This window comes from Sminthopsis crassicaudata, chromosome 1, assembly GCF_048593235.1.
Source record: "Sminthopsis crassicaudata isolate SCR6 chromosome 1, ASM4859323v1, whole genome shotgun sequence".
In the NCBI taxonomy this organism is placed as follows: domain Eukaryota; kingdom Metazoa; phylum Chordata; class Mammalia; order Dasyuromorphia; family Dasyuridae; genus Sminthopsis; species Sminthopsis crassicaudata.
In genome coordinates this window covers 350,608,526-350,636,220 of record NC_133617.1, presented here as the reverse complement: position 1 = coordinate 350,636,220, position 27,695 = coordinate 350,608,526, and the positions used below count along the sequence as shown (strand labels likewise).

The following is a 27,695-nucleotide window of genomic DNA, read 5'->3' as shown; positions in this document are numbered from 1 at the left end:
ACACACACATAAAAATACATACATATATATCACAAAATCACAATCTATAAGCTCTCATGGAATGAAGTTTTTTTTTTAAAGCCAAAAAGCAATAACAATCCTAAATACTTGTTCTATTCAATAGCCCCAAGTGATAAGAACTGCCACACATCAGTATATACATCCCTTTGTATGAAAATCCTAAAGGATGAGCTCATGATTCCCTTTCCACTGTGTCTTATAGATGTCTTATAGATAGAAGGAAGCAGCGGAGACTGCTACACATTTGTACATGCTATAAATGTACAGACAGAAATTTGTCTCTCCACCTGGAATATTTCATCCACAACCAGCCTTTGATGCTTGCTCCTTCATCTCACTAACAAAAAAACTCCATTTGCAGGAAGCCAAGGAGAAGCTGAACCATGGATTTAACCATTTTTTTCTATGACTGCAAGCAGTACATATAGAGAACACAACCTGCTGTTGCTGCTGCTGCCTGCAAAACCCTGAGGTGATAGCACCAGCTGACAAGAGAAGGTTGTTCACTGGGAGACATGGAGGAATGGGATTGACAGGATCTGGGACAGTCTGAAACTCTTTTCCTAAAAGATGCTGGAACAGAATGAATCACAAAGGTGCTAAACCCCCAAACCCACTTTATAAAAGCATTCTGTTTCACTTTCTACAGTATAAAAATATTTGTTTCATGATTATGTGCCAAAAGGGCTTCTAGATAGCACAGTGAGTAGAACTGGAGGCCGCCCTAGAGTCAGGAGGACCTGAATTCAAATCCAGCCTGAGACACTTAGTAGCTCAGACATACTTAGGGTGACTCTTGGAAAGTCACTTAATACCAACTGCCTTCCCTCCAAAAAATGTGCTAAACATAAATACTGAGGATGGGAAACCATCCCTAATGGATTGTGCAAGGAGCCAGCCTAGAAACTAAATAGAGAGATAAGGAAAGTGAGCCCCCAACTAAATGGTACAGTGGAAGCAGGAGGGGCACATCAGGATTGTTTCCACTCAAAGGAATGAATGGAAATCGGGTAATGTAGTAAGGTAGTATGCAGATGGTAAAGCTCTGGGCCTGGAGTTAGGAATACCTGAGTTCAAATTCTGCTTCAATTACTTTCTAGTTGCATGCTCTGAGTAAATTGCTTAACTTTTGTCTGATTCAGTTTCAGTTACTACTTCACAGGATTAAAAAAATATTATAACTTTTTATTTACAAGATATATGAATAGGTAATTTTTCAGCATTGACAATTGCGAAACCTTTTTTTACAATTTTCCTCTTCTTCCCTCCACTCTCTCCCCCAAATGGCAGGTTGACCAATACATATTATATATGTTAAAGTATATATTAAATACAGTATACGTATACATGTCCATATAGTTATTTTGCTGTATAAAAAGAATTGGACATTGAAATAGTGTACAATTAGCCTATGAAGAAAATCAAAAATGCAGGCGGACAAAAAGAGAGGAATTGGGAATTCTATGTAGTGGTTCATAGTCATCTCCCAGAGTTCTTTCGCTGGGTGTAGCTGGTTCAATTCATTACTGCTCTATTGGAACTGGTTTGAATCATCTCATTGTTGAAAATGGCCACGTCCATCAGAATTGATCATCATATAGTCTTGTTGTTGAAGTATACAACGATCTCCTGATCCTACTCATTTCACTCAGCATCAGTTCATGTAAGTCTCTCCAGGCATCCCGCTGGTCATTTCTTACAGAACAATAATATTCCATAACATTCATATACCACAATTTATTCAGCCATACCCATAATTGATGGGCATCCACTCAGTTTCCAGTTTCTGGCCACCACAAAGAGGGCTGCCACAAACATTCTTGCACATACAGATCCCTTTCCCTTCTTTAAGATCTCATTGGGATATAAGCCCAGTAGTAACACTGGGGGATCAAAGGGTATGCACAGTTTCCACAGGATTATTTTGAGGATTAAATGAGATAATTTTTGCAAAGATCTTAGCACAATACCTGAGATGTAGTTCATATTTAATATATGCTCATTACCTTACATTTTCCCCTCCCAGCTATTGCCAGTATTGCTATACTGGCCTGGAGAAGACAGGAGAATTGCTTGGAATCAAGTAAGAAGACCTGGATTCAAGTCTCACTTCTGACACTTAATATCTATGCACTCTAAGTAAATCACTATTTCATCATCTATAGAGTAGGGATTATAAATGTATCTAATGTATCTAATCCTTAGATTGTTGGGAGGGTCCACAACAGCTGACTTGTGTAAATCACTACCAACTTTAGAGCGCTATATAAATGTCAGTAATTGCTCTGTGATTTAAACTCCAGAATACAAAGATAGCAAAGAGGTCAGAATTATCTGGCTTTCAATTATAAAGGCCCTCTCGTTTTCTCTTGAACTCTGTTTTACATGGAAATAGTAGAACAGAACGTTAGTCTCAAAGATTAAAAAAAGCCTGAAACTCTGACCTCCTTTCTTCTCAAGTGTCTGTTCTCTACAGTATAAACTAAAGAAGTGGGAATAGCTCATTGTACAATAGAGTTAAATGCTCGTATGATTAGTAAGTGCAACAAGAAAGAGTAATGTAGTAGAACAAGAGCTTATCTTGAAATCAGAAGACCCAACACTTAATCGCAATGTGACTTGGACATGTGAGCCTCAGTTTCCTGATCTGTAAAATGGGATAGAATGATTGAAACAAGGCTATTTTTATGAAAGAACTTATTAAACATAACATGCTATCTAAATGTGAGTTGTGATGCACACATGTTGTCTTTATCTAGTCTTTTAATTTTATTTCCCAGTGAGGATAGTCTTTCTGCCAATGCAGATCAATAACTAATCTGTAGCTAATATTCTTAGCTAATAATGCCTTGCCAGTAAGAGGTCAGTATGGTATGTTAGAGATGGGACTGGAACCCAGGTTTTCTTGACTTTCAGGCTGGACCTCTATCCATTATGTCCTTTTGTTTCTGAGTTTATTATAACAATGGTATCAAAATCATTGGTTTCTGCCAATTCTCAGGTCTACATACATAAGTGATTTAGATCAATAGGGGAAATAGAATAAGCCAAGGCCATCCCTTTTACCAGAAAAACCAATAAGGAGCTCCTGTATGACTGGGCTTGCAAGTACCTTTTTTGTATATACACATTACCTTAAAATACATGATATGAGAACCTCTTTTTCTGTTTTTTTTTTTTTTTTTTTTTTTTGTGTGTGTGTGTGTGTCTCCTAACAGCCTCTAACAAAGAGCCTTCCTTACACTAAGAAGTCACTTAATAGTTAAATGAATAAAAGAATGAATGAATAATTGCTTTCTATGAAGTAAAAGATTTATGAAACTTCTTTTCCTTATGTCAGCAAGGCTTTCAATTCTGCATTTGAAAAATCAAATGTTACTTGTTCAAAGACACTTGAGCACATGCAACAGCAGAGTTGGGATTCACATTCAAATCCTATGATCCCATAATCATTGTCCATTATATAGAGGAGCAGGAGCAGGGCTTTGACTTCTACAGAACCAAGCTGGACTGTGTACAGAGCAACTTGAATATTCTATCATTTTAAGAAAAAGCAGTTAAAAATAAAGTTGGTTTCTAGAGAAAAAAAACAAACAAATCCTGAACTGCTTAGCCACCTAGAGAGTTAGGACATCTTTTTTTTTATTTTTTAAATGCCATACATTCACAGAAGGAAAACAAACATGACCTAACTAAACTCCCAGAGTTAAAAGACAGTTAAGAGACACTACATAAGAGAAAATAGAGAGAGTGCATTTGAATTTTTATTTATTTAACCTATTTGCTGTACTATAAAAGCCCTGCAGCTGTTTTGTTAGTGAATGACTGCCAAAAGGTACTTGCTAACCTCATCACAGTTCAGGGTCAAGACATTTTTAGACAAGCCTGCCAAGTAGACAAAAGTTTGGGTTTGAAACCTGTTTGAAACAACATTTATAAATGTTCTATCAGCTATATTAGTAGATTTAATGAGTTATCAAGGAAAGAATTTTGATAATTAATAAGCTTGAATTTTAAATCTCTTTTTGTACTAACTGGTAAATTTCTGAAAATTAACTTTCTTTTAGCAAAGGCCTTTGCTTTCTATCTGAGAAAAGCTCCTTTTCATCTTTGGGTCAGGGTTAGATGTGTGCAAGCTAGGTTCAGGTAAGAGGTCCAGTTTTGCATGAATGATGAATTCTTGTAAGGGAAGAGTGAGAGATAAAGTAGTAAATATATACTCGGGTCAGATTGTGAAGGGCCTTTGTGGTAAGCATAGAAACTTTATCTTGAAAGCAATAAGGAGCCATAGAAAGTAATTGTTTTGAATATATGCTCAATACTGACAATGATGAAGGAAAACCATCCTTAGACAACTTGGCCCCTACATGGACTATACAGATTTAAGAAAATATCTCTGAAGAGGGGGATAAAGTAGGAGTGGATAGAAAAGAGCTAGAATCAGAAACATCAATCATTTGGAAGGCTTTGTAATAATTGAGGCATGATGGAAGATATAATAAAGTGGTGCCCAAAAGACTGGAAATCAAAGGATAGATGTTAAAGAAAATAAGCAAAACCCAACAAGATTTGGTAATTGATTGGAGTTATCTCCACATTTGGGAGTCATCTCTGTAGAGATAATGGTTAAAATGTAGATAAATTCTCTAAAAGAGAATATGTTGAAGGAGAAAAACATAAGGCTAAGGACTGAATATTGTGGAATACCCCAAATGAGAAGGAGTGAGAGACAGAGTGAGGAATGAAGGAAAACATGTTATCATGAAAAACCCAGGAAAAGGTTTCAAAATGAAGATAGTCAGTAATCTTAATTGATTCATAAGGATCTAGGGGAAGGAGGAATTAGGAAAAAAACACCTTTGAATATGTTAATTTGGAGATCAATGATGGTCTCAGAGCAAGAAGTTTCAGTAGAGCAGTGAAACTAAATCAAATGACATGAAGTTGAGATGCAACAGGATTTGAGGGAATGAGTATAGACTAATCACTTAAAAATATTTGAAAATGAAAGCAGGGCTAGACATGGGGACATAAGGATCAAGCTTTTGTTTATATAATAATAAGAATGATGATGATGGTAACTAGAATTTATATACTGCACTGAGGTTTATATTACTAAGCTACCTCTGTTTACATTTGTTTGTTTGCTAGTTTTAAAGATAAGAGTATGGTGAACATATAAGCAAAGGGAAGGAACCAGTTTTTAGAAAGGGTGATAGCTGAAGAACGAGGTTCACAGGCAAGATTGTTGGCATGTGGAAAGATAGACAAAGGTTGGAATTGTCTGCAAGGAAATCCATAAGAAATGAATAAAAGGAGTGCTTAGCATCCATAGAGTGAGATTTGTAGTAGGTCAGGTTGGAGATGTCTCATGATGTTCTTGTTCCATCAAGCACGAGGAAAGGAAAGGAAGAGTGATCCCCAGTGAGTATACAGAACATGTAAAAAAGTTAAAAGTAGGAAGATGAAGAGGAGAAAGAGGAAGAGGAAGCAAAAGGAAAAAAGGAGGAAGAAGTGTGGAATATTTATGAAAGTAGCATATAAAATAGCTCATTTGGGTGTCTAAGCAAGGCACAGAATCCAATGACCTGAGTGATGTAGTAGTAATTTACCAGAAATGCCACTGAGACTGATGAGCTAGTCTAATGGATCTAGGGATAAGCAAGAGTTGTCAATTAAGAATGTTTTAGTAATGGTGGGGAGGGAGAAATTAAGTTCTAGATTTTGGTGGGTTCAGCAAGGATGAAGTCTAGGCTGTGGCCTTATTGATGGTTAGGAATAATATAGAAAAAAAGAAAGAAAGAAACCATTTATTAAGTACCTACTACATATCAGGTACTGAGATAGTGTCAGAAAAGTAGATTCCAAAGTGATCATTAGCACGAAGTCCCATGTGTTCTCAGTAGAAGGACTTCATCATAGACATTAAAAGGCAAGGGAGGCTTCCAAGTGAAAATATTTGACGGAAAGAAAAAAATTAAAAAATGCTGTATATATTCTAAATACTGAAAAGGCAAATTGAAAGACATGCTAATGATTCAATAGATTATAAGTTCCATGAGGTCAGTACCAATTTCATTTTTGTTTTTGAATTCCCAGTGCTTATTATAATTTATTTCTGGAATATAGTAGATGCTTAATAAATATTGTTTGATCACTGTATTCAAATACTTTTATTATACTAAAATGACAATTTCTGCATCTTATAATACAAAGAGCACCATCCTAAGAGTGAGGGATCCAATTCCACTTCCTTTCCTAGTTCTGTAACCATGTGCTAGTCATTTTACCTCTGTGCCTCAGTTTTCTCCTCTGATAAAATGGAGAGCATCATATTTACATTACCTAACAGGATTATTATGAGGAAGGTGCTTATAAGTAAGCCTTCAATGAGTTGTTACTATTACTATTATCTATATGAAAATGCTTTAGAAACCATAAAGTGCTATACTACTATAAGTAAGCTACAATAACACAAAAAAGGGAAGGGACTTTAGTGTATGACTTTTATCTAGTGGAAATTTTGTCTAGTGGAGTTCTTTGTATCCATAAAATCTGTGGTTATGGGTTTTGGGCCACTGTGAATTTTATGGATTGAGATGTTATCATGGCATTTGTCAAAATGTGATTCTATTGATAGGAGGCTGTTAATTGTATGGAAAACAATGACTAGGGGTTCCAAAGACCAAGTGCTTTTTTCATCTTGTCTGCACTTTCTATCTGCCTCAGTCCTCTAGCATAGTGTTTATGAGGTACAAAATGGGTGTTCAATTTACCTTGGGTGGTTGAATGAATGAATAAATGAGTGAGTGAAGGATTGCCTAGCAAAGGATCAGTGTAGCCTTTGGCTCCCAGTCTACAGTAAATCTCTATTTCACTAACTCAACCCTGGTTTGCATGGATCCAGACTAAGTTCCCCAACCTGAGCCAATTTATCCTTTCTATATTCTTTCCAGAACCTTTTACTCATCAACACCATTTTAACTGAACAGCAATTTTGAATTACAACCCATACATAGTTGTGGTAAACCAGCTGGCAGCAAAGTCTCAGAAACAGCTTTGTCAAAACTATTAAACTAGCTATCGATTAACCAAAATTTCACCTATTCCATTATTATATTCTATTATTCCTAACCTTTATGTCTGCCTCTTGACCGTTTGACCATATTCTAGATATCTCCTGCATTCATCATGGGGGTGTCTATGTCTGTTTTTGGAAACTATGATCAATGATTCTAAAAAGAGTGCTAAGTGGTCAAAGGAAGTACAGTCAAGGCTACATAATAATAGCAATGAAAGGGAGAGAAAATAGGACTTTCAACAAGTTTTGATCAGTCGTACAGTATAAGAGACCACAGATAATCAAGGATTTGTATTGATTGGACCATTCAATAAAAGTGGAATACATAAAACCCATATCTGTTCATCTATAAAGAAGAAAAGAATCTATTTCCTATTTCAATCAATATTACTAGTTGACTGAGCTCATATTCTTCTGGAAAATTTCCCTTGCAACAAGGGAATCATCTTTATGAGATGTCAAGAGAAATAGATGCTAGGCAATAGTCTGGATTACATGGTATATTGTTGGTCCTGCTGTCTACAAAGGCAACAGATATATTTTATTCTCACTGCTTCCTGGGACTTTATTTTATTAAGTTAATGAAAGGAAAGGAAAAGAAGTGTGCAATATTCCAACTTCCTTGCTTACTGACAGCTCTTCTGGCCAGTGTCAAGAGACAGAAAAATGTTAGACGACCATTTCTCTTTTCCCTCCTGGACAGTAAGCAGTATGAACATGCACTTTCCATAACTATTTCAGGAAAGCAGGAATAACAATAATAACAATAATAATAAATAAGTAAGATATTTGCTGTCATTTCTAAATCAGAACTGGAGGAAGAACAATTTTAATTACTTTTAATTACCTTAAAAAGTAATTAATGCCTTTGTAATAGCCATCTTAGAAGATAATTAGCACCTTTGTAATAGCAAACCATATACTTTTAGAATTGTATAATAGACCCTAAGAGATCTGGGATGCATCCTAGCAAAATTATTGATATTGTTAATTATTGTTAATAATACTTGTTCAACAAAACACAGGGCTCATTGTACTAAGGCATTTTTAAAAAGATGAATACCCCCATCAAATACAAAGAAGAAGATTAATAGAAATTCTTAGACCACATGATGAATAGGTTAAAAAAACATACAAAAATATGTTTGGAACAAGCAGATATTAAGTCACTGAAAAATAGTCAAGTCTGATGACAGGTCGATACAATAGAATTTGTTGAATGTGAAAAAAAAATAATGGAACCCATGAAATGGCTGAGATCCAAGAATAGTCAAAGGGTCTAACCCAGACAACACCCATACATACTTAGCTTTTTTTTTTTTTAGCTTTTATTTTCAAAATGTATGTATATAGTTTTCAATATTCATCCTTGCAAAACCTTGTATTCCAAATTTTTATCCTTCCTTTCTCCCACCCTCTCTCTTGGAACAGAAAGTAATCTAATATATGCTAAAGATGTGCAATTCATCTATACATATTTCCACAATTATCATGCTATACAAGGAAAATAAAATCAAAAAGAAAAAAATGAGAAAGAAAATAAAAAGCAAGCAAACAACAATAAAAAAGTAAAAATACTATGTTGTGATCCACACTCAGTTCCCACACTCCTCTTTCTGGATGCAAATTAGCCAGCATTATTATCTTGAAAAAGAAGCATTAAACTAGTGGAGGAGTCATGAATTTGGGATCTAATAACTTGTGGAAAAAGCTGTTACTTATGATAGCAATTCAGGGTCAGGTCAGTTACAGAAGGTTGATCTTTAAGGGTCCCAGTCTTAATTATCAATGTAGATTTTGCAAGAAAATAGTAGAAACTGAGCAATATATCATTGCAGATTGTAAAAATTTACTACCTAGAGAATATAACCCAATCAGTAGAATTATACATCAAAAGTTCACTGTCTTTCCTGGACTGACAAACAACAGATCTTCACAGTGCAAATACCCACATCAAAATATCCTGCAGAACTTCATAAGCAAACTGTAGTGCAATCAGACCATTATTATAGAATAACTGGTATAGACAATTACTTGAGCATGACTGATCCATAAAGGTCAATATTTGTCATGGAGATTGACATACCAAGTACTCAATCTCCAAGCCACAGAGAATGAAAAGTTTTCAAAACATAGAAATGTAGCAAACAGAGCAGCAGAAGATGCATGCCCTCCCTGGGGTTTTGGCCACTGCCACAGCTATACCAAGGATGTTTTCAGTGAGTCAAAATAGGATGACCCACAGCCTAATATTTTTAATCCAACTTCAAAAATCAGTTATTTTAGTCATTTGTGTAATATTTTTTGCAGAATAATAAGTATAAAAGAATGATAACAGGATAATTACTTATCCCAGGACCATTTCTTTCTGAACCCCATCAAAAAAGATAAGAATGAGATTAATTATTGTTCCTATCACCAGTTCTGTGGCACTTGAAAGTTTACAGTTAAAATAGATAAGATAGATAGATATGTAGGTAATCACCTCACTTGACCTCAAAAAATTTTTTTTGTGAGTGAGGTACGTGATCTTATTGCTATTTTATAGGTGGGGAAATTTATTATACATCACTTTTCTACACATATTCTATATTCCAGCCAGACTTTTTCTCACTGTTATTTATCAAAGACACTTGCTTTTTGGTCTCCATCCCTTTATATGACCTGTTCATCATGACTCAAATTCATTCTTCAGCATCCCCTCCTCTTAGAATTCCTTGTTCCTTGGTTTCCTTTAAAAGCTAGCTCAAAAACTGCCTCTTGTATCATGTTTTTTATGATCCCAACAGCTATTACTACCACCCCAAGATTTGTTTGTTATTGTTCAATCATTTCTCAGTTAGCTCTTCAAGACCCTATTTGAGGTTTTCTTGGCAGAGATACTGGCTCTAGCTCATTTTGCTGATGAGGAAACTGAGGCAAACAGAGTGAAGTGACTTATTCAGAATCACATAGCTTGTAAATGTCTGAGAACACATTTGAACTCAGGAAGCTGAGTCTTCCTGACTGAAAACCCAGCACTCTGGATACTGCATCACCTTGCTGCCTAAAAATTTTTATACAAACAAAATTAATAAAGAAAAATCAGTAAGGAAAACAGTTAAATAGGGGGAAAATCTTTGTATTATGTTTCTCTGACAAAAAGTTATATAAAGCAAACAGACATTTTGTTATTATTGTTGTTCAGTTGTATCTGATTCTTTGTGATCCCATTTGGGGTTTTCTTGGCAAAGATACTAAAGTGGTTTTCCACTTCCTTTTCTAGCTCATTTTACAAATTAGAAAATTGAGGCAAACAGGGCTAAGTAGCTTGCTCAGGGTCACACAGGGAAGTGTGTATCTGAGCCTGGATTTGAACACTTGAAGATGATTTTCCTAACTCCACTATATGTACCATAATACATAGTACCACTCTGCTGCCCCTAAGATTACTTTGTACATATGTTATATATATTTGCTACAGCTTTATTTAAATACATGCTCTTCCCCTAACAGAACTGTATTATTTTTGTCTTTATAATCTCCAGAGTTAGGCAGTTAATAGATATTTAATAAATTTCTGATGATTGATCAGTGGAAGCTCAATGAAATTTAAGAGCCTTGCCCAGGATTGTATAGTTAGAAATTCCATAGTAGGGACTCACAGAAAGGGCCTTTATATAAATTGCCAAGTATTTTGGATCCATTATCTCATTCAAACCTTAAACTAGCCTTGTGAGAGATCTCTTGATGTCAACCCCTATGCTATTTACAAGACCCCAGGTCCAAATTCTCAGTTCATGCTAAGGATTCTCAAGGGAAATTGCAGAAAGTTTATACAGGCACAAACAATTGTGCAACTAGCATACTTCTTTGCAGACTTTCATAGATTTTCATCTTAGAAGTGCAAACAGTTCCTTTATAGGGGAGCTTGACCAAAGCAATTCCTGTGTACTGTGCTTGGAACCAGTATGGTATTGTACTGAATTTAGTTTCAAATCTTGGCTCTGCCACTTATTATGGAGCACTTGAAGTCATCAATATCCTAGTTTAAATCAGTCACTTATTCTCATTATTATTATCTTATTGTGATCTTGAAATCATAATAGCAACTACTTTAAAGAGTAGTTATAAGAATAAAATGAGACAATACTTCAAATAGTAGCTATTAGTACTGCTATTATAATGAATATAAATTATTACATCAATATTATTAATACTAATTATTATATTCAATTTATTTATTTGTGAGATAAAGATGACAGATTAGACCATTTCTGAGGTCTCTTGCAGACCTAAATCTATGCTTCTAATTGAGTGAGGTTGTTAAGTCAGAGTTATTAAATGTAGTTTTTCTCCTTCCTTTTTCTATTTCAGAATTCAGTACTTCATCTGTCTCTATGCACAAAAATGCAGGAAAAGTAATTATCTAAACAGAGATTCTGGGTAAATTTGCTCAAACTAGTGAGAAAATAAAGGAGAATACATGCACATTTAGGTCTTGAATAATCTCCACCACCACCACTACCACCACTACCACCAATATTATCTTCATTTACATTATGCAAAGAGATTTAAATAATTAATTTATTTGATCCTGAAAATAGTTAAAAGTTAGATGCCTTTAAAAAAAAACAACAACATTTTAAAGATGAGTAGAATGAGAGTCAGGAAAGTTAAAGAACTTGTTCAGGATCCCACAACTGGTAAGTTTCCAAAGATTTAAACACAGATGTTCCTAACTCCAAATCCAACAATTCTTTGCATTCTGTCATGCTGCCAAATGTGTATACCTACCTCAGTTATCCATATCTCCCAATGTACATAATACAAAGCCATCTTCACTATTTTTGAGTCTCAGTGAGTAGTCTTTATATAGCCTGAGGATGTTGATATACACACTTAGAAATACTCACTGAAGTTTAGTGCCCATTTTCACCACTCCATCTGGGCTTCTATAGTGAAACTTTGGAGCGCTCTTTTCTTCCTAATGACTTGTGAGCTATATAGTTGTCCCTTTGTGTCCTTGGTGGGCCCTGAGCATTTCCAATGCTTGAATAAGGGAAGTATGAATTATAACATTTAAAGCCCCAATGAAGGAAACTCTCCATATTCGTCCTTAAACTTAGACCTAAATTTGGGAGGATGTAGTGGGGAAAGCAGTGTGATGATAACCTTATACTGTGATTTTCCTCTTTGGGAACTTTCTCTTCTAAAGGTGTCAATACCCATCCTTCCATTGCTAGTCTCAAAAGAGTTTCCTGGGGCACTTGTTTGGGGTTATATAGCTATCAAGAGAGAGTGAACCTAGGTTTTTTTTGTCTTCAGGGGCAACTTTATACCCACTATGCCATGTTTACACTAGTCCATATGAGTAAAATGTGACAATGGTGGCTTGACCTTCAAAAACTAATGAGACATTGCATTCTCAGAGTGTCTCCCTCATTTCAGTTTCATGAATGTGAGGCAGCAAGAAAAAAAGTTTCTCACTAGTTAAAAATTAAATTAGACTTATTTCAAGAAGAAGGTCCCTTGTTCCCACAGAAGAATTCTTGTTGATGGATTTTCCACTCTCCCTCCATGACCTCCCTTCCTCCCAGGACTTTTCTGTACATGTTAGTTGCATTTCAAGTGTTAGGCTGGAAGGCAATTTGTTTTGCTGCAAACCTAATCTTGTTCAGGTCATAAAAGCTACAGCTGTTTTATATTCAACTGATAATTTAAGAATGAGATCAGCAGTCATAATCAGGTCAACAATTAAAAATTAAATACAAAATTAAATACAATTTAAAAACAAAGTACTTCATAGAGATTAGTGCCATTCCATTCCAGAAGCAGAAAAACTGATTTGTTTCATCAGTCTTTCTTAAATATAATGCAATTTCATTCCTTTTGATGCACTAATGTAGAATTGATGATAATTTTGTTAAGAGTCTATCTAGGCTGAAGTTTATGTTTAGCTCTGGAAAAAATGATTTGCAAAATATATTCACTATGTAAAAGAAGAGCATAAGAAATCTATTACTCAAAAGAGCAACTCATTTCAATAACTTTCAGAACTTTCAAACAGTATCTATGAAAAACAAGTCCAATAAATTCCATTTGACAGTACTACTTTAAATTAATTTAAATTTAATATTTGTCCTTGAAAGTAAAGTTTGCATTTATTTTTGATATATTGTATTATTCAGACCTTTTTTGTTCATTCAAACTGAATTCATCTCTAGACAGACCAAATGAATAGGATTTCTGTATGCTTGATGTTTAAATAACAATGCAATCAGCCCCTGCAAAACACTTCTAACCCATTCTAGACTGCTGGCACACCTAGTTACATAGGGTTTTATGCTTTGGGGACCTATCTATTATATCACTAAAATGTTTCAAAAACTTCCTAACATGTAAAATTGCCTAAAATGGAATTGGCTGTCTCTTGAGGTAGTGAGTTCCTTCTCCTTGGTGATTTTAAAGCAGAGGTTGAATGACTACTTGTTTGGCATGTGACATTATTAATTGCTTTTGGGTATTCCAAAATATCCAAATGGATAACAGTTATATCTTATATATGTGTATATATATATTATGTATATATAATATATCATATATCTATAATATATATATATTTACATACACATACATATATGTATGATATCTCCAATATTGTTTGTCATTTATTTTTGAACAGGATCAATGGCAGCATAGAGTGATATCTTGACTCATAAATGAGTTGGATTTAGGTTTTTAACCTCACTTTCTTTTCCAGTCATCAAAGTCCAGTAGCAAGAAAAAAGTTAAGACAATTGGTGATGGCCCATCCTTCAGTAGATAACCTTTGTGTCTTAGATATCTGACCAAGCTCTAAGAGCTCCATATTGCCTAATTAAGCCATCTTCATGGCCAAAGGAATAAATTGTTCATATTTTTCCACAGGGAAAGTCGTTACATATTTGGGATAGACATTCCCTTAACTCACCAATAGCCTTGTTGGTTACCCAAAAATGGGTTTAGCCCAGCTGCAAAGATGGTTATTAGGGTGTGGATACTGGTCCTGTTACAGCTTCTAAGAACCACAGATGAGAGTTTAGTGCCAGGTGGACACCAAAGGACACTAGTCCTCCTTAAACACCACACACATCCAATATATATATTGGAAGAAATGACTGCCAAGGTCTTTCAGTTTTCCAAGTTGTTTTGTGTGTGTGTGTGTGTGTGTGTGTTTGTGTGTGTGTGTGTGTGCATTGTCTCTCAATTTTTCCTTTTTAAAAATATACATTTTGCAACAAGAAAATGGTATTTACACACATATATTGTATATAGGTTATATTGTAACACATGTAAAATGTATGGGATTACCTGTCATCGGAGGGAGGGAGTGGAGGGAGGGAGGGGATAATTTGGAAAAATGAATAAAAAAAAAAAGAATGTACCATGAATATTTTTGAATTTAAATTGTGCATAAATAAAATATCCTGAACATTAGTTTTTTCAAATGTATGTTAATAAATTACTATTCAAGACAAGGCAGCTATGACATTATTGGTGAAAGATTAATAACTTCATGAGATTTGAAAATATTTATGATAGGTTTTACATGTATTAAAACCACTATTACAATTTTATGGATGATTGTTGGAGGAGGTAGACTCCAAATAAAGGAAAATAATAATTTTGTAAATATGTCTTATAACAGTTGAAATTGTACATGTGAAATACAAATATAAGAGTTACTGTTATAATTGAAAAAAAAATATATATATACATTTAATTTAGCTCCCTCCTCCTACCTTTCTGCTCAATACTTTGGAACTAAGTGCCTCATGATTTATATATTGAAGATGGATGCTTTTTCTTTATAGCTGGAAGATATTCCTGAATGACACTGGGATTGAAAATTTCGGTGAAGTTTTCCACCTTTGTCTAAGATGCTGTCTTCGTAAACCCAATCAAAACTGATTGACTCTAAGTTTGGTAATGCCCTCAATTGTAATGGGAATGTCTGGGCAGGTAGGTTTAGAGAAAACAATGTCATGAGATCTAAGTTGCAGACCACAACCTATTCATGTCTGTTCACAACCTTCTTTACCCAAAATGAAAAGGGGTGGGGAGGAACAGGAATATTACTTACCTGACACTACCCTAAGCATTTAACTCAGCTTTCAAGGTATACCCAGGGCATCTAGTACCATCACAAACTAATTGGGCAAAGGATGGAAGGTGGATATGGTATGTGTGGAAGGATATTTTCTCAGTGGCATTTCCTGTGCAGATACTGCTTTAAGTGCCCAGGTGGTAGGACTTAATGGTCTGCCCTAAGGAGATGATACCAAGCTCAAAAGCAGCACAAGCTGGAAACTTTTACATCACAGGAAGTGATAGGAAGGTAGACATGACTATGTTGGGGAAAAGATCCTCAATTCTTGAATATGAAAGGATAGGTTGCAACCCATCTTTCCACCCTTTGATTGGTTGATCTCAGGTTAAAGCTCCTATTTTGGACTCTGTGTTCTGGATCTTAGAATTATAGATTTAGTAGCGGATCCAGGATACAAACCCCTGTCCCAAATCAATGATATTTCTATATTGCCTTCCATCTAGATTAAATCAGTCCCTCCTTTGTTCTGATCATCAGAAGTTTGACTACTAGATGATAAATTATTTTTTTGGGCTTCATAAGAACAGTCTACCAATGTGTTATTTTACTAGAATGAGTCTCCAAACTGGATAAATCAGAATCTCCTGAATCATCCATAGTGATTTCTATGGCCTCACTTTTCAAGGAGAAATAGTGTAACCTTCAAAGGATCAGGCCAATGCTTCTGTCTTCCTATCTTCCTTCTTTAATGTACATATGGTCTTTAGCAAGACATGGCTGCTAGGCAAAAAAGTGTCTCTATGTTGAATCTTTTCATAAACTGACTAACCCATCTTTGATTGACAACTGTGTAATCTTTCAGGAAATTTTTTCTATGCAGTAAGTCATCTGGTCAGTGGTGTTTTAATAATCTTGATTTGCTAAATTATTAGGCATCATTATGCCTGACTGTGTGTGTGTGTGTGTGTGTGTGTGTGTGTGTATGTGTGTGTGTGTGTGTGTGTGTGAGAGAGAGAGAGAGAGAGAGAGAGAGAGAGAGAGAAAGAGAGAGAGAGAAAGAGACAGACAGACAGACAAGAGACAGAGATACAGAGATATAGAATGCTTAGTTTTCCCTTTAGACCAGGGATTCTTAATCTCTTTTGTGTTTTGGATTCTTTTGACAGTATAATGAAGCCTATGGACCTCTTCTCAGAATACTGTTTTTAAATGCATAACATAAAATATTTAGGGTTACAATGGAAACCAATTATATAAAAATAAATTTAACACAGTATTTTAAAAAACAAGTTATGGGTCCAAGGTTAATAATCCTTGCTTTAAATTGCCTTTGACCTGAATTATTGCTGTCTATTGAGGAGAAATATAGCAGGAAAAATGGTTTTACATGTAGACAGTGATGAACTATGGGTACATACCAATCCACACCTACTACAATGAACTGAAAATACACATATATGTGGAATATGATTGTAAAGTAATTGACAAGAAAGAGGAACTTATGTTCACTTTCATTGTAGTGTTGTGAGTTCCCTATAGTCTTTCCTATGCTCTCCTATGCTCCCTTTATCCTAACTGAACAGGCTTATTTTCCTGTGTAAACTCACAAAAATTCTTCTATGTTATAGTGAAGGATAGAGGTTGGATGTGGGAAGAGATCTTAAAGATCATCTAATCTAACTCTTTGATTTTAAAAGGAACAGACCCAGCCAAGTCAAGAGAATTGGCCACAGTTATGTAGTAAGTAGCAGAACTAGGGGACAATCTCTACCCCAATGATTTCAAATCTAGTGTTGAGCTCATATTTTGGCCTTTCTTTTGATAAAGAATTTCATTGTAATAAGAACTTTCAATAGATTGGAATAAAAACTGTAATGGGAATGAATTTAAAGGCTCTTAAAGGAACAACTTTCCAAGCATAAGATGAATCATAGAAACAAGAGTTGAAAGGGACCATAGAGATCATCTCACTGACTTTTATCCCATTCAGAAATACTCACAACAATATCCCTAAATGGAAAATCTAAACTCTGCTTAAACAGGTATCACTATACCTGACAGGAATGGTACCATCTTCCAAGGTTGTCCATTCTATTTTTAGATACTTAGACTTATAAAATAAATTGTATAAAAATGTTGAAACAAAATCAATCTCCCTATAACTTTTACTCACTCCTATTTCTGCTCTTTGGAACTACACAGGATAAGTCTTATCTTGCTTTCATGTGACAAATATTTATAGACACCTATCATGTTCTCCTAAGTCTCTTTTCTATGATAAAATTTTCAGTTCCTTCAGCTGTTCCTCATATGACAATCTTGAGTCCCTGTGCAATGCTGCTTATTCTTCCCTAGACAACATTCAAGTTTGTCTGTGTCCCTTCAAAGTATGGTGGCTCAGAATTGAAAGCAATACTTCAGATGTTGCCTGATCACTAGACAACACTAGACTAGAGTGGGACTCTAACCCACCATGTTCTTCTCATTATACTTCTATGTATATCATGTAAAATAACATTAGTGCTTTATCAACAAATCTATTGCAATCTATTAAAACTTCCAAACTCTTTTTTCACTGGAACTGTCTAGTTGTATCAGCTATATCTATAGTATTTGTTTAGTTTTTCTTATTTGCATCCAATTGAAGAAATTTATATTTATTCCCTAAATTTTCTCTTGTTAAATAGAGTTCAGCCTACTGTGACCTTTGTAAGATTCTATTGCTTTTTATTTCTTCATCTAAATAAGGGTTTGGCAAACAATGTCCCAAGTGCCGAAATCTGCTAGCTGTCTGGTTTTTTGTTTTGTTTTGTTTTGGTTTTTTTTTGTACAGATTCAAACTAAAAATGGCTTACAAGTATGTAAAAATCATTCTGTGGCTAAATGAAAATAGGTGAAGGGCTGGATTTGGTCCTTAAGTTGTAGTTTCTGGTCTAAATCATGGAGGATCTGAAAAGGGTTAGAAGAAGGGTCAGAATCAAAGAAGAATTACCAATGGAATTATGTTATGGACTTATAATAATAGCAAAACTGATCTAAAAGAACAAAAGGTAAAGACTCTTAGAAGAAATAATGGAGGGAAAAGTAGAAATGAAGGGGAGTTAGGACATCCAGATTTCAAATTATCTTATAAAGCAACAATCATCAACACTAGAATAGTCAATCCTCTATAACCAAACAAGTTCCTCTTCATTTCCATACTATACCACTTGAACAATAGTCTCTTTCTCAGGACTTTTGACTTTGACCCTTGCGACCCTGGCTCTGATTGGTGAGCTTTCTTCTTATCTTGTAAAATCGACCTTCTCCTAATTTGTGTTGTTGCCCATTAGAAGATGAGCTTCTTGAAGGCAGGGAATGTCTTATTGGCTCATATTTGTATCCTCAGTGCTTACCACAATGCCTGTCATGTAGTAAAGATTTAATAAATGCTTTTGCATTTATTCATTCCTCAGTTGTGTTTGATAAAATCAAGAACATAACTTATTCCCTTATAGATAAATTGGTTCTCTTTGAGAATGATGGACAGATTACAACAATAGATATGTAAATGGTCTAGGACTGATGAGGTAATAGGGAACCTCAAAATGATGAGGTAACTTGAACCAAATCATGAGATAAATACTTAATAATGAGGTATATACCTCAATAGGATTAAGTGAGGTCTAGTGGCAGGATTCGGGGTACAAGGAGTCACATGGAGCTCCCCTGCAACCCCCTTAGGATTCGACGCAAGAATACAAAGTTAGATCAGGTCTAGTGGCGGCGAGAGTCCCCTGTAAATGAATTTACAGGCCCGAAAACCTAGATGGGTAAAAGATGTTTATTGCAGGGTTTGGAAGCAAGGTTAAGGTCTGGTTAGTAAAAGGCATTAGATAGAGGAAGATACACGCCGAAAGCGGCTCTGATGCAAACATCTTGGCTGGCATCTTTCAAATCTCTGAACCAAAGATGGTTCTAGCTTTGCTCTTCTTATCTGCTTGAAGAAGTAATGGGCGGAGCTCAGGTTAATTCCTAGAAGGCCAGATCTTTGGCGGGCTTTATCCAAGCCAGCTAGATCCAGTGGGGGGCTGGGTACAAGCACAGACTAGTTTGACCAGATCTTGTATCAAAGTCCAAGTCCCAAAGGAAGTTGTAGATCAAACAAGGAATACCAAAGGGGCTACCGCCCTCAACAGGACTATGAGGAGACAGTTTTCAAGATGATGAAGTATCTTAGCGATAACTAAGTGGTTCAGTGGATAAAGCACCAGACCTGAAATCAGTAAGATCTGAGTTCAAATCCAGCCTCAGACATTTATTACCTGTGTGACCTTACACAACTTTTTTTTAAATAATAGCTTTTTATTTTCAAAATACATGCAAAGAGAGTTTTCAACATTCACTGTTATAAAACCTTGTATTACAGATTTTTCTACCTCCCTTCTTCCCACTCCTCTCCCCTAGACAGTAAGTAATCTAATATATATTAACCATGTACAATTCTTCTATTCATATTTCTACATTTATCATGTTGCACAAAAAAATCAGATCAAAAAGAAAAAAAGTGAGAAAGAAAAAAGGCAAACAACAATAAAAAGGTGAAAATACTATTTTGTGATCCATATTCACTTCTCAAAGTCCTCTTTCAAGATGCAGATGGCTCTCTCCATCACAAGTTTATTGGAATTGGCTTGAATCACCTCTTTGTTGAAAAAAGGCAAGTTCATCAGAATTTATCATCATATACTCTTGCTGTTGCCATGTACAATGTTCTTTTGGTTCACTTCACTTAGCATCAGTTTGCTTAAGTCTCTCCAGGCCTTTCTGAAATTATCCTGCTGATTGCTTCTTATAGAAAAATAATATTCCATAACATTCATACACTATAACCTCTTCAGCCATTTCCCAACTGATGGATATCCATTCAATTTCCAATTCCTTGCCACTACAAAGAGGGCTACTACAAAAAATTTCCCTTTATCATAATCTCTTTGGGATAGAGACCTGGTAAAGACACTAGTGGATCAAAGGGTATGTACAGTTTGATAGCCCTCCGTGCATAGTTTTAAAATGCTCTCCATAATGGTTGGATTAGTTCACAACTCCACCAACAATATATTAGTGTCCCAGTTTCCCCACATCCTCTCCAAAATTCATCATTATCTTTTCCTGTCATCTTAGTCAATCTGAGAGGTGTGTGGTGATACCTCAGAGTAGTCTTAATTTTCATTTCTATAATCAATAGTGATTTAGGGTATTTTTTCCATATGACTAGAAATGGTTTTAATTTCTTTGTCTGAAAATTTGAAAGTCATTTAATTTTATTTGCCTCCATTTTCTCATTTGTAAAATGAGCTGGATAAGGAAATGGAAAACCATTCTAGTATTTTTGTAAGAAAATCCCAAATTGGATCACTAAGAGTCAGATATGACTAATGGATTAAATTTTTTTGAAGTACTTAGCGTAGTACCTGACATGTAGTTCAGTCATTTTCCAACCATAGTTGGCTCTTCATGACCCCATTTAGAATTTTCTTGGCAAAGTTACTAATATGGTTTGCCATTTACTTCTGCAGTTCATTGTACAGATGAGGAAATTGAGGCTAACAGTTGTTACATAATGTTACATAGCTATTAAGTGTCTGAGCCAAGACTTGAAGTCAGGAAGATGAGTCTTCCTTATCCTATGATACCTGTTTGTCTGCATGCTTAATAAAAATTCGTTCTCTTTCAGTTCACTTGCCCCCAAACTTTACACTACCACTCGGTTCTAGCAGACCTGCTATATTACTGTGATATCACTAGAGGTCAAATGCCAGGTTGGTATCTATACTTCACAAATAAGAGGAATTCAATGAACTGGTCAGAGATCATATAAGGCTTTGTTAAATGCTTTGCCATGTCTACAGCATTTGCCTGATACTAATCTAATAAACCTTTCCAAAAAAGGAAATGAGGTTAGTCTGACATGACTTCTTAGTAAATATATACATACTATGGTCCTAGTGACTTTTCAAAGTGCTAACAAATCATCTATTCAGTAATCTATTCTAGAAATTTGCCAAGGATCAACACCAAACTTTTGAATTTCTATTCTCCTCCGCATTTTTTAAGCAGTGAAAGTAAAGGTTCTCTAAACTCCAATCCAATGGTGAAAGCTTCTTTAGCCTGAAGCAAAGATTTTAGTAGTCTGGCAATGCAGGAGTTACATAGAAGGAGTACAGATGTAGATTGGTGAGAGTAAAAAATACTGGGCAAGGGAAATTTTAAGAGAATGAGAGAATGACCACAGGCAGATGATTCTCTATAGAGTTACAGTTACTACGCCTAAAAGCATAGATAAGAATTACAGCAAGAATGAAAATAGGAAGAAGAATTATAGTCTATATCCATGGAGAAAATACTTAAGAGTGTACAAATGAATATTTCAAAATATTCCTTACAAGACAGAACATACAAAAAAAATAAACTGAAAATGAGCTGGTTTCATGATAAGTATAAGTCTCAATGAGGGAACAACTTCTAAAAAGTAAATTTCAACATTATTATGAGGAGATAAATTAGAAAAAAAAGACAACAATCTTATCAATATGATATAGTTCATCACTACAAATCATGTCAAAAATATAAACACAATCAGAAATCTGGCTAAGGGGCAGCTATAAAAAGGCAGTTCTCAATAAAAACTGAGATGAAAATTATGTAAAAATTCAAATGCATGAAATATTTTTATCTGATAAAAGTGCTGAAAATAAAATACAAATTAAGTTCCTATTAATCATCTTAGAAGAAAAAAAAGCCAAACCAAGCTCTCTATTGCAAAGTTATCTCTCATGAAATTTCAAACTTATTAAAGAAATCTTTAACATTTTTATTGAAATAATTAGCACTCTATTAATCTAGAATAATCGCAAAATCTGATTCATTCAAGTCTTCTCTTTTATTTGTTGGTATCTAGGAATGGGGAGAAAAACCAAAGAAAGCAGGTTTCAGGAAATGTACTATATAAATAAACCATAGGAAAAGATGGTGCAAGAGGAAGAGCGTTTTCCACAGACAGTTGGTCTGTGATGCCATCTTCTGAATGAATAATCAGATTCTGAAGGGAAATAATAAAACAAATCAATCTGGTTTATTTTTGAAGAGGCAAATTGGGGGTTTGGTTGGAAGCCAGTGGTGGTGGAATATCAACAAACTATAAAAATAGATAAGGAAATTGGAAGAAGCTGGTTTCAATTCAACAAGCAAGAAATCTCATTGATTGGGTGAATGCCACCCTCATCTGCCCCAGTTCTCTCTGTCAATTCTATTTTCAGTTGCCCAGTTAGTAACCAGAGTCTCATTCATCCTGTGTTATAATGACCCAGATATAATGAAATCAGCTTCAATGAGCCTATTACCCTTTGTAATTATGGTTTAGTAAGGTAGTTTTCATCTTTCTGGTTTCTCTTTTCTGTAGTTACAGACTTAAATAGAAGGAACCTGTGAATTTGACACCCCAAAGGCTTTTTGAAGAAATGAGTCACTATGAGTTTTGGGGAAAATGCTTTGCCATTTGTAGACTGAAACAGAAAAAAATAAGAGCAGGAAATAAAGGGTACTTGCTCGTTCCATTTATTTATCTAAAGGAATTTCTAATTTCCCTAAGTGTAGGTAAAGAAATAGAAATAGCAGAATCCTTCTGGAAACAGAATTGAGATCAGTTTTATAGAACATTGTAATTTATGAATGAGAAGAGATAGAATGCAATAAAATAGACAAAAATTAAGCTTTTTTCTTTTGGTCAGTGGAAAATGCCAATGGAGAAAAACAAGGAAGATTTCAAAAAGCTGTGCAAGTTTCCAGAGAAACTTCAATGTGGGCAAATAAAACATTTTGGGAACAATAATTCAAACTAAACTCTGATATTAGCTTTGATCCAGGCAAGGGATTTAGAGTGTTTTAGACTGTTAACTCTACACACAGATCTCATTTGATATGCAACAACAAGAAGAATGTTGGAAATGAAACCAAAAACATTCTAGTCTAACTTAAGAGAAAAAAAGCAACCCCCCCCACACACACACACCTGGTGGTTATGTAGTTCTGTGATTTTGGACTCCAGTGAATTTCCAAATTAGACATTTGAGTTGAGTAGGTCAAATTTGGAAACTGTAAATCTGTGAAGTATATGGACTGGGTGAGTATGGACTTAATTAACCACATAAAAGAAAATCGAAATTAGAAGGGGAATGATTTTCTTACAGCTGAGAAGAGGGAGTTTTAGAAAAAAGATATTGACTTATATAGAAGGCTATAGTATTTTTACTATATAACACAGATAATAAATATGAATGGATACAAGGATTTAGGTAAATTATGGAATGTTGTAAAACAAACCAGAAAGATTTAGAAAGCAATTTTAACTTTGGAGATTGCCAACAGGAAGACTACCATCTCTCCCACAATTTGTCCTGTCTTAACATTGCTGGAGACAGAATATGAGCTGAATTGCAGATTGAATCCAAAACATCATTTTCTTTTCAATACTATATTGTCATTGTATAAGGATTTGGGAAACATATGGCATCTATCTCAAAAGTGGGAGGGGAGAAGGTGGTAAGTAGGAAGCATGATAACGCCTAGTTAGTATTTTAGTTGTGCTTGGGAGGGAATGAAATAATAATAGTTTTTCTCCCAACTCCTTCTCCTTTCTGCATAGTGATTTACTGAACTATAAAAGCACCAAGAATATATTTTTTAGAAAATAATTTATTCCTGGAGCTGTAATGAGAATATATTCAATAGATTCTTGTTTCTCTATTCATGTCCTTTTCCTGGCTAATGTATTGAAGGGTAAAGCCTGGAAACTAAGAGAACATCACAGCACCAGTTCAGAGCACACAAACCCTTCTGCTTACAGTGGTTCCCATTCACAGTGCCAGGCACTACCAGGTCCTTGCATGCCCCAGTATGACTCAGTCCCAGAACTGAAGTTGAAGGGACAAGAAGGGTTTCCCTCATTAGAAACCAAATTCAGATTTAAAGTAAGCTTAATCCTTTTAAACTCAGTAAATAAAACTATCCTTGAGTTTTCTCATTTAAATTTTTTTTATTAAACTTCATTTAAAAAAACAAATAAACATATTTCCACATCATTTTTATATATCTGAATATTATTTTCTATATTTTTGATGACCTGGTAGGTTATCAAAAGCTGAGATTAATAGCAAAATTGCATTAACATTTCAAAGGGGAGAAAGTATCAGGCCTTCTAAAGCTTAACTTTAGCCCTCAATTCCAGGGCCTCAAGACTAAATTAACTGTGCTATCATTCATCCCTAAAGTCTGCTGTGGGAAGTGTTTATGGTGATCCAGAAGTATAATAACTTTTAATTTCTTAAATGTTTATATAGGCATTGTTGTTTGATCCCTGTGCTGGATTCTGCTTTTAGGGAGCCAAGAATGAATTATTCTCCTCACATCCATTAGGACTTTTGTGTTTTCACCATAGCCCAATGAACATCTCAGGTACTTTAGAAACCTGCTCCTATTTTCTCTTCTCATTTAGCCAGAGCTGCATGCATACCATTATCCTGTGGTCCTATTCTGAAGACAAGTATTTTTGTTCAAAAGGTCAGGATTCTAGAGAGAGACAGAGAAACAAAGATAGACAGGCAAACAGACACATACACACACACACACACACACACACAAACATACACACTAGAGAGATAGTAAAAAATATGAGTGTGTACAGTTATTGATCACACAACAGTGACTTAAGTTAGTTTAGATTTCACTATTATCTATGCTTACTATTAACTTGTGGTAGTATAAAAACATGTGAGAACATTCCAGGTGGGATATTCTAGGCCTAGGCTACCAAAGGCCACTGATATATAAATCTGAGTTGCAACAGTAGCATCTACCAGATGACTTCAGGGAAATAAGGGGACTCCTTCAGTTTGGCCAGTCCTAAGTGAGAAAGTAACTGGCCCTTTGAGAAATGTCAGCTGAGTATGTCACAGGAATTAAAGGTCAGTTGTGTTCTTTACTACTTTTTAATATAAATTAGTTTTACAATCAAAACCTACATCCATCCTCTCAAAATACACCTGATGGGGAAGAATAAGAGAGAAAGGAAGGAAGGAAAAGAAATCCATCCTAAAGGATGAATGAATTCAGATAAATTAGCTTCACATTAATCAATTACAAACATATTACTCACAATAAATACTCACAAAAGTATTGGTAATCAGAAATATCTTTTTTTTATTTAGGAAGTCTGGTGAAAGCAGCTGATTCCAAATGGTATTACCAATAGATATAATCTCTGATTCCCCAGATTGACCTTGGGAAAGCTGGATTGGGAGTTAGGGTTGGAGGTCTAGTTAAGAAAGTGCTGTGACAAACAAAAAGAGTAGAGATTAGAGTAGATTTAGTAGTAGTAGATTTTTTCCCTGAAAAGCATAAATCTTATAGTACCTTTGTTGACATGTCAAGATGAATTGTTTATTGGTCTTTATGATTCCAGAGGCTCATACATATGTAAATTGATTTGAAGAGTCTTATCTAGTTTGGAATTTCCTCCTAGAAATCTGACTGTAACAAAAACAACTAGAAAGAAAGTTGAGTATTGAGTAGGAAATGGATGAACAAATTGTAATATGCAAATATAATGGAACATTATTATACTGTAAGATATAACTTAAATATGAAGAATCTAGAATAATATAGGAAGATTTACATGCACTGATATAGTGAAGATTCAGAAGAACAATATATCCAATAATTATAGTCATAGAAAGATAACACCAAAAAAGGTTATTTTTTCATGATGCCCGCTAGGTGACAGAGTAGATAGAGAGCCAGGCTATAGTTAGGAGGACCTAATTTCAAAATCTAGCTTGAGACACTTACTAGTTGTGTGACCCTGAACAAGTCATTTAACCCTATTTGCTTCAGTTTTCTCATCTGTAAAATGAACTGGAGAAGGAAATGGCAAAGCACTGCAGGATTTACAACCCCAAATGGGGTCAGATAGGACTGAAATAACTGAACAACAACACAATCATGAATCTAAAGAACTGATGGTGAAACATCCCTCTTTTTATAAGTAGATAAGTTGCGGGTTATGGACACAGACATATCACACTGGGGATATACTGTATACAGTAGACATGATCATTGTTTCAGTTAGTTTTGCTATACATTTTCATTGTTGCAAGGGAAGGTTCAATAGAAGGTGTATGATAAAAATTTAAAGAGAAATGACTGGTTTAAAACCCAAACCAACAACATAACTTAAAACAAGCATAACTAAATATTGTTTAACCCTAGTCCAAGGATTTGAGGGAGGCTTAGTTAGATCAAGAGCAAACTCAGCATGGGTGGACCTGTTTCAGGGTGGACCTGGGGAGACCAACTCCATAGCAGACTGTAATCCAAAGTCCATTTGAGAAAAGGAGTTTCTTACCAGATGCTGTGGTGAATCAGTGCATTTCTCACTATAAAAACATGACACTTCTTTTACCTTCCACCTCTAATAATTGGTTAGAAGAAGAGTAGCTATATAAATAGTGACTGCATTTGTTTTTTGAAATAACTGCTACTCTTAAATGTGAATTAGAAGAAGGCTTTGATTTATTCATTATGTGCTCATCATTTATTATGGCATCTGTAACCTAGGAAATTATATAAATATAGTTTTATTTTCAAAATAATAGTAATGACTATTTTATAAACAATCACCATATTGTATTTGGAAAACTCAATCATCATCCTGAATGAACAGAAAATGTCACAGTGCTGTGATTATTCATTTTTGTTAAAATCATTAGTCTTTTCATATTTATATAAGAATCCTTGATATTGCAATCTTTCTTCTACATGTGGTACATTATTTAGTCTCAAAATCTACAGCCTACAGAAAAACTTCTAAAACCTCTAAGACTTGATTTCTTTGAGTTCTTAGTGAAAAGAGTATGGCTATTCCTTCTTGCATTAGGATTTCATATTATTTTCTCCTAGAATGCTACACTAATTTTATTCTGATTTGTTCCACCTCTTCAAATTTTCCAAGACTCGCTATTTCCAGAAAACATTTCCTAGGCTTCCAAAGAAGGCATCTCCATCCACTCCTTGTTGCCCCTCTCCCCTCCAAAAAAAAGTCTATAGTGGATTTACTTACTAATTACTCACTAAGTGTGACTTGGTACCATTCTGTCTCCAGGTTCCCAACTTGACTTGATGGGGAGTTTTGTATATATAATATATTGGTTCTTCATAAACATAAAATAACAAACCAAATTCTGAAAAGTCATCCTATGGTTCCAAAGGGAAAAACCATTATGTACTTTATCTTATTCTTAAATCAGTTAAGATTTTTTTAAAATTGAAAAGTGTTAATGGCATTTACCAAGAAATAGGAACAGCAGAGACATAGAACAATAGAATACATGAATGAAGTGGGTTTTTTTCCCCCATAAATTAAATCAGAAGTCTAGTCTGCATGGTAAGATACTCACCTGAGAGACCTAAATAAATGAAACAATTGTT

General features: G+C 34.8%; 1 protein-coding gene and 1 long non-coding RNA gene across 3 annotated transcripts in view; one reads left to right on the top strand and one right to left on the bottom strand.

Moving 5' to 3' along the window:
- Positions 1–27,695, bottom strand: part of TPPP (tubulin polymerization promoting protein) — a 124,608-nt gene that overhangs the window by 36,267 nt on the left and 60,646 nt on the right. The gene's annotated exons all lie outside the window — the stretch shown is intronic.
- The window catches only part of LOC141549569 (uncharacterized), a 104,588-nt gene that overhangs the window by 20,086 nt on the left and 56,807 nt on the right, over positions 1–27,695 (top strand). The window contains exon 3 of one of the 2 annotated variants that reach the window (XR_012484382.1): positions 383–8,175. The exons of the other annotated variant lie outside the window; for it this stretch is intronic. This is a non-coding gene — a long non-coding RNA (uncharacterized LOC141549569). Of the gene's footprint in view, positions 1–382; positions 8,176–27,695 lie in introns of those variants that run through there. 2 annotated transcript variants of the gene reach the window in all.